General features: G+C 33.4%; 1 pseudogene; it reads right to left on the bottom strand.

The window, feature by feature from the left end:
* Positions 1-478: 478 nt before the first annotated feature.
* LOC148583580 (uncharacterized) lies at positions 479-4,738 on the bottom strand (annotated as a pseudogene).
* Positions 4,739-9,080: the final 4,342 nt, after the last annotated feature.

The following is a 9,080-nucleotide window of genomic DNA, read 5'->3' as shown; positions in this document are numbered from 1 at the left end:
AAAGGGGATTTGGGCTAAGAAATGAATCAAGGGGAGGGGTGGGAAAAATAATAAAAAATAGATTAAAAAACAATATTTAAATAAAGTAGATAGTAAAATAGATAGTCTGCTGGAGTTCATTGTGAAAATGTAGTAGCTAAACTAAAAAAAGTTGATTTTGAATAGCTAAACTAACGACCATTGCAGGAGATGCTCTAATAAATGCACTTTTTATGCAATTGTTGGGCAAACATGCTCGCTGCCTTGCCCGATCAAGGCTGAAGGCTCTGGCCTAATGAAACCCAAACCGCGGGCCAAGTGAATCTCACATATATTAAAAATCAAACACCAAACCAAAGATCTAGCTAGTAATTAAGGAGGAAAGAGAAACAAAATCATTCAATTAAGACTTCCATATATACCATATAGAATACAACAAGACAAAGAATTCTAGCTTATTAAAGAATTGAAAATTTTATACTGCTCAGCATGCGGTCAATCAAATACAAAATCCTAGACGTACAGCAATTAATATCATAATGTTTGCTGCTAAAAACGTAAGACATGGCCAAGAAGCAAAGACATACTTCTTCATTGTCACGTTTATCCTGACCTTCCAACTCTCTGAGTAATAAGTATTTGCACCTTCAATGGCCTTGTCGAGAACTGGAACTTTCGTTGCCCGCACAGACTTCGTCATGCCATTCCATAGCGTTGCCACATCTCCATCGCTTTTGAGGCGATTCAAGATGATTCTTGAATCTCGAAGAATCCTCACATCCTCATCATCATCAATTATTCCGTTCATCAATTCCGTGTAATGTGTAAAAATCATCATCTCCGGTGCAATACATGCCTCGTAGGCCATGAGGTTCCTCAGCATAGCTTTCGAGTTATCATCCAAATCAATAACGGGAAGGTAAAAATTACCACAAGACTTGTCAAAATTTTTGGATTCCAAGCTACCCTTTGTTGGACAAAGATTGACACCAATTTTATGAATTAGCTGTGTCATGCTTCGGATTGCAATCTCTTCGACCAAAGCACTTAATTCGTCTTCCGTCTTCTGAGATGCACTTTCTGCCTCTTCGGCCACATCTCCTGTCGAAGATATGAGACTGTTTATTGTTGAGGTATGCCTTGAATCTAGTAGACAAAATCTTCCAAAACTCTCTCTTGTGTTCTACAAAGATCCACAATGGTTTCCTTCACTAAGAAGAAAGAGTATTCTTGATGTTGGTGGAACATTCCAGAACCTTCTAGGCACACAATGGTTTTCCTATATAAAGGAATGATGCCTTTGTGTTTGTGTACAAGAAAGAAGAGATCCCAAAAGAAGAGCTTCTTCAATGTGAGAGAAGAGAACTTGGGAGGGGATGTGCAAGAGAGTGAGCGTTTTTGTCCTTTAACTCAACTATCACTTATTGTATTGAGAGGAGTGTGTGAGGCTTTTCTCTAGGGCAAAGTGTATTTGGGTGGTATGGGCATTTACTGTGAGTTGTAAGAATTTGCTCATAGTGGACCTCTCTTGTACGTTGGTGGATGTAGGCCAGGTTTTGGGCCGAACCACGTAAATCCTTTGTGTACATGTGTGATTGGTGTGTGTTCTCATATGTTTTCTTTCCAAACTTGTCTTTCGCATAAAGGGCTGGTGGGAAATTGGTTGACAATTTATTATCAATTTCCTAACAATTGGTATCAGAGCAAGGTTGCGGATTTCTACTTGATAAGAAGAAATGCAGTCCTTGAAGTTTGGGATTGAAAGGTTCGACGGAGTGCGGGGGTACTGTTCAAGGACAGAGTACGGAGCACTGTTCACGGACGGAGTGTGGGGTACTGTTCAAGGACGGAGTACGGAGCATTGTTCATGGGCGGAGGTAGTGTTCATGAAGTACTATTCACAGGGCACTATTCACAAAATACTGTTCAGAAGTACTGGTACGGGTGCTGATAAAAAGTACTAGGTATGGGTGCTGATAAAAAGTACTAGATACATGTGCTGATCAAAGGTACTGTACGCGGGTACTATTCAAAATATGAGAAGGAAAGTTCTATCAACCAACAGTTGTCTGAAACTGGGTTTTAAGTGGGACCGTTGTGACCCCTCTAGTCTTTCCTAGGAACTTTATTGGCTGTATTTTGAGACAGTATTGACAGGTTAAAAAGGAGCAGGTTCAGAAGATTGCTCCAAAAACGTTAATACTGATGATGCTCTTTGATAAGGGCATGTACATCTTTTGGCATCATCGCTAAAATGTCAAGATAATAGATGTGTTGCATTAGCGGGTCCACATTTGCATACGGGACATTGGTTTGGTCTTTGATGTCGGGTATGTGGTGGAAAAGGATGTCGATGGCTGAAGAACTTCCAGGAGAACCAAACATGGAAGTTGCACCATATTTTTCAGCAAGATTTTTTCGACATGTGCCGAAAATGAAAATTCTTAAAATGGTTTAATTCTAAGTCCATGTGCTCTTTATGGTGGAGCATGATAATTCTTGTAGAATTATTACTGTTGGTGTAGACAGTGTTTTTGTACGACATCCCAAGGTGTAGGGATGGGCATCGGTCAAGATACGGACCTAAGGTCTCAGGTGGAGGAGGCATCCGGGGGAGATTATGACTTGATGGGATTCAAGTCAAGTGGGATATTGTTGAGGTATGCCTTGAATCTAGTAGGCAGAATCTTTCGGAACTCTCTTTTGTGTTCTACAAAGATCCACAATGGTTTCCTTCACTAAGAAGAAAGAGTCTTCTTGATGTTGGTGGAACATTCTGGAACCTTCTAAGAAGAAAGAATCTTCTTGATGTTGGAGGAACATTCTAGAACCTTCTAGGCACACAATGGTTTTCCTATATAAAGGAATGATGCCTTTGTGTTTGTGTACAAGAAAGAAGAGATCCCAAAAGAAGAGCTTCTTCAATTTGAGAGAATAGAGCTTGGGAGGGGATGTGCAAGAGAGTGAGCGTTTTTGTCATTTAACTCAACTATCACTTATTGTATTGAGAGGAGTGTGTGAGGCTTTTCTCTAGGGCAAAGTGTAATTGGGTGGTATGGGCATGTACTGTGAGTTGTAAGAATTTGCTCATAGTGGAACCCTTTTGTTGGTAGATATAGGCCAGGTTTTGGGCCAAACCACGTAAACTCTTTTTGTACATGTGTGATTGGTGTGTGTTTTCGTATGTTTTCTTTCCAAACTTGTCTTCCGCGTAAATGGCTGATGGAAAATTAGTTAACAATTTATTATCAATTTCCTAACATTTATATCATCCTTGTTTCCAAGCAAAATGTACAAGAGGATTGTAAATGGTAGTGTAGCCAAAAACTTCATTGCTTTTGACTAGTAAATTTTGCTGAGAAGGCGGAACTAGCAGGGCCAACTTAATAATATAAAGTAGTGTTGTCAAGAATGATTTCAAGGCTTTTCTAAACCAGCCAATCTCTTCGCCCTCTTTAGGCTTGTGCTCTCACTGCAATCATGTACAAGTTAAGGCTTTGGTGCAACCATGTGATAGAGAAGTTGTAGCAAATGGGCTCTCTCGAAGCATTCTTCTCTAAAACATTGGTAAGGGAAAAATATAAATTAGTCCCTTAAACTACCAACCGTTTGTAATATAGCCCCTCAATGTTCAAAAGGTACTAAAGTAGCCCTCCAAATTGCCAAAATGTATCAAAAAGGTCATTTATTTTTTTATATTCCTATAATACCCATATTCTTTTAACAAATAAAATAATAAAATAATTGTAAAAAAAAAAACAAACAAGTTTTTTAAAAATACAAAAAAACCAATGGGGCGAATAAATACAAAAAAAAAAAAAAAAAAATTCTTTTTTTTGAATAAATAAATAATTTAGGCCAACTACAGTGACTATTCATGTCGTATTAAAGTAAAATCAAATGTACGGTTCTTGAGATATTCAAAAAAAAAAACAATTTAGTCCCTGAAGTCAAATTCAGTTAAAAAATTGTTTTTATTCGCTCATTGATTTTACTTTAATATGACATGAAGCAATTTGTAATTTAGGCCAACTATAGTGACTAATTATTTATTTATTCCAAAAACCTTTTTCTTTTTCTTTTTTTATGTATTTATTCCCCCATTGTTTTTTTTTGTATTTTTCACTAATTTTTTGGTTTTATTTTACAATTATTTTATTATGTTATCTGTTAAAAGAATAAGGGTATTATAGAAATATAAAACAATAAGGGGCCTTTTTGATACATTTTGGTAGTTTGGAAGGCAGAGTGAAATGTGCCATTACTTCCTCCGTGTATAGTCGATCAAATGTGCCATCTTAGAAGAGATTCGCATAAGCGAGCCTTCCTTTTCAGCAGAGTAGGTTTGGAGATACTCCAACAAGAAGGAAGTATCGATGGCGAATATCTGCGCGAGTATTTCCTGATCGAATTCCAAGAAGCGTTGGTACGTAGCATCCGCAGACAGTGCTATTGCCTTGAATTTGATATGTTGGAGCCACTTCTTTTGCACTCTCTTCGCTTAAGTGAGCTTGTAGTGCTCCATCTCGAAGAGTTCAAGCTGCCAGTGATGGTATGAGCCAAGGGCTACGAGCTGTGGAATGTATGCGGCTAGTTTGAGAGATATTAGGGTTTTGGGTACGCTGAAGATGCTCACGGGAAAGCCTTCTTCATCGTTGTCTTCTAGGCCATCTTCTAGGGCTCGACTTATCTGTATGACCCGTTCTTGGTCATAACTAGATTTTGGTGGTTCCAGGGCTTTTAACTGATCAGAAGACATGATATCCTGCGATTTAGGGAGAGACTAAATCTTTTTCTTCCTTCTTTTGCTGAATGAATGTGTACGTATAGTACTTTTATAATGATTTTCCCTTTTTACGAGGAAAGGGTTGGATCCTTCCCACTCCGAGATGGCTTTGACTTTAAAGAATACCAACAATTTGAAGGTATATAAGAGGAGGAAGTTAGTTTTTGATTCTAGGATTATACAGATGCGTGCATGCAACGTTTTTGTTTTTCCCTTTACTTTAATATTCCGACATTTTGGCAAGCAACTATACTTTAACTTAGGGTATGTTCGGATGGGCGTTTAAGGGGCTTAAAAGTATATTTAATACTCAAAAAATTTGTTTGAAGAAAAAAGTACCTGTTTAAAAAAATAAAAATAAAAAATAAAAAAAATCACTTTTAAGGGTCCAACAAGCACTACAAAAATGGTGATAATTTTTGACCAGGAGTTTTTGACGTGTCAATGGTATTGACACGTCAAAAACCTCTTTTGACGTGTAGTTTTTGACGTTTATCAACGGTCAAAAGGGTGGGTGTCAAAAATTCCAGATTTTTGACGTGTTTACAGTGACACATCAAAAACTTTTGACGTGTCGGGAGTAACACGTCAAAAAAAATATTTTTGACGTGGTAGTGTTGCCACGTCAAAAACATTTTTGACGTGTCAATTTTGCCACGTCAAAAATTTTGGCCATTAAAAAAATATTTTAATTAAATTTTTTTTTTTAATTAAAAAATTTATTAATTTAAATTATTTTTCAATTAAAATTATATGGTCAGCTCTCTCCCCCCAGCTCTCTCCTCTCTTCTTTTCTCTTTTCTCCATTTTGGTTACTCCACCCCCCCCCCCCCCCCCCCCCAGCTCTCTCCCTCTCTTCTTTTCTCCATTTTCTTACTCTCTCTCTTCTTTCTTCTTTTCTCCATTTTCCATTTTCGTTACTACCCCCCCCCCCCCAGCTCTCTCCCTCTCTTCTTTTCTCCATTTTCTTACTCTCTCTCTTCTTTCTTCTTTTCTCCATTTTCCATTTTCGTTACTGCCCCCCCCCCCCCCAGCTCTCTCCCTCTCTTCTTTTCTCCATTTTCTTACTCTCTCTTCTTTCCTTCATTTTCAAAAACTCAAAACCAAAAAATCTTCAAAAATCAAAAACCAAAATTAACCTGAAAAATCAAAAACCCAAACCCAAAAAATCTTCTTATCTTCTATTCTTCTTCTTCTCTTTTCCTTTTTTTTTTTTTTTTTTTTGCAGATCTACTTCTCTTCTCCTTTTATTTTTCTTCTTTTTCTTCTTCCCTCTAGAGGGAGCTGGCCGGCTGCAGAGAGAAGCTAGGGAGATTGAGAGAGGAGAGAGAGAGAGAGAGAGAGAGAGTTGAGTCTGGAAATGAGAGAAAAATGACCAAATATATAAAAGAATTATAAAGGAAAAAAAAGAGGAAAAGAAGATAGGAAAAAGAGGGAAAAAAGTTAAAAATCCCGCTTTTTTTTTAGTGACGTGCTAACATTTAGCACGTCAAAAAATTTTGACGTGCTAAAAGTTACACGTCAAAAATAAACCAGATTTAAAAAAAAAAAAAAAAAAAAAAAAAAAAAAAAAAAAAAAAATTGAAACAGTAATAATTTTTGACGTGCTGGGTTTTGGCACGTCAGAAATTTCTGACGTGCCAAAACCCAGCACGTCAAAAACTCTATCTCTATATATATATATATATATATATATATAATATCGTTTATATGTGTGATATATATAATTAAAAGAATTTAAAATAATAACTTTTATTAGCCTTTGCATGGCACGTCAAAAGACTAATAAAAAATATATTTTATTTATATATGTATATTTCTGATTTAATATATATATATATATATAATATCGTTTATATGTGTGATATATATAATTAAAAGAATTTAAAATAATAACTTTTATTAGCCTTTTGATGTGCCATGCATGGCACGTCAAAAGACTAATAAAAAATATATTTTATTTATATATGTATATTTCTGATTTAATATATATATAATTTCATATATAATTATAATAAAACAAAAATAATATGATAAATTATTATATTTTTAATTATATAATATAATGAATTTATAATATATTATAAATATATTATATTTTTGACGTGCCATGTGTGGCACGTCAAAAACTTATAATTTATATATATATATATATATATATATATATAATCTTATTTAAATTATTATAAATTTTATTAATCATATATTACTCTATCCAATTAAAATTAATTAGAGAATAAATAAATTAATATTCTAGATGTATAGATAATTAGATGTATCAACTAACCGATCACATATGTTGTGTTTGTCAAGTTCATATGAGGTTTGCGGGTCTTATAAAATAAATGTATCAAGTATATTTTATATATTTTTACAAAATTAATATGACTAGCTATCATATTAATATTACTAGACTGATCACTTTATGCATGCATGATATATATATATACCAAGTAATTTATACTAATATGATAAACTATAATTTTCCTATCCAATCAAAATTAATTTTTTATGCCAATTAACATTAATTGTTTTTTAATACATATTTTTTTATATCAAAATTAAAATTAGTTTTGATATATATATATATATATATATATATATAAAATTAATATTTTTTTGACGTGTCAAGCATGACACGTCAAAACATTTTGACGTGCCATGCATGACACGTTTGACGTGCCATGTGTGGCACGTCAAAAACTTATAATAAATATATATATTATCTTATGCATGCATATATTTATATATTAATTGGCATGCATGTGATATATATATATCACAATAAAAATTATAATTTATACTAATGATAATAAACTATAATTTATACTAATGACAATAAAAATTAATTTTTTATGCCAATTAACATTAATTGTTTTTTAATGCATATTTGTTTATATCAAAATTAATGTTACATTTTTTTTTTATTAAAAAAAGTTTTTGACGTGTGGAATTGACACGTCAAAAACTTTTGACGTGTTAGTTTAACACGTCAAAACTTTTTGACGTGTTAAAATAAAACACGTCAACAATATTTTTTTTGACGTGTCTGCTTAGACACGTCAAAAGTTTTTGACGCGGCAAACATAAGTTATTGTTTGCCACGTCAAAAAACATCTATTTTTTTGTAGTGAAGCTCAAAAATGCCAAAACGTAAGAATGATAGGCTTACAAACAAATTTTACAGAAAAACATTTACAAACTGGTGTGGCACAACATGATTGGATATAAGATAAGTTCAAATTTTGAAAAGTCTAATCATGTTGTGCCATATTAGATTGTAAAAGTTTTTCTGTAAAATTTGTTTGTAAGCCTAACATTCCTCTTTACTAAAAGCTTTAAAAAATTAAAAGAATTTTGCCAAAAAAAACACATTTTGACTTAAAAACTCTATTTCTCATCCATAATCGTCTCTTAGTCAAACTTTGGTTAGTCCCCATAACTTAACTTACATCGAGGCTAGAACATACAATAAACGGCTGCAATTTCAGATATCACATGAGGAACAAAACCAGAGAATGGAAAAATGAAATCAGTTCACCATCCCCAAGACATGAAATCTCTGGCGGATTTTATCAATAAATGTAATAAGTTAAAAGTTGCTGAATGAAAATTCAAATAAAATGTTAATCCCAAAATGAATAGCTATTATGTAGAGAGAAGTTTGAATAACTATTCTGTTGAGATATATTTCTTGAAAAGTTGAGATAGACTTAGATTGGGATTTCAGGAGCTTGAGTTGGAATTGGGCTCTTATTCTCCTGCTCATTTATTCTAATATAGTCCCAATCGGAATATATTATCTATTAATTAATTAAATAGTCACTGCTTATTTAATTAATATTATTATGGGCTTATTCTTGGTCATTGGACCCAAATTTTGGTGGGCTTATAATGTGAATTTATTCCCAACAAATTTGATATAGCAAAAATATTACAAAAGGACCTAATTAAAAATTGTGAATAACTTAATTTTTATTTCTTTATTTATTTATACTTACCCTCAATAAAATTAAATAAATAAATCGAATTGTGCTTAAAGACTTAAAAAATAAAATAAAAATAATAGGGTTTAGAAGGAAATTCTTGTGCTAACATGCATCAGCAACAAAATTCTTGTGATTTAATATTATCTACAAGAAATTTCAATTTGTAAGTAAATTACCACAGCAATACAAGTTTAAAAGCTTAAAAGGATGGATAACCTTTGGATTTAAACCCAAGAAGTGGGTTTTAAAGGCACGCGCGCGCCGACTCTAAACCTTATAAATAAACGAGCCGCCAACTCCTTCCTCTCGGATCCTCAGTACTCTCT

The sequence above is a fragment of the Corylus avellana genome, chromosome 9, assembly GCF_965113065.1.
Source record: "Corylus avellana chromosome 9, dhCorAvel1.hap1.2, whole genome shotgun sequence".
In the NCBI taxonomy this organism is placed as follows: Eukaryota; Viridiplantae; Streptophyta; class Magnoliopsida; order Fagales; family Betulaceae; genus Corylus; species Corylus avellana.
Note: the sequence above shows the minus strand (reverse complement) of the source record. Positions and strands in the feature narration are given on the sequence as shown.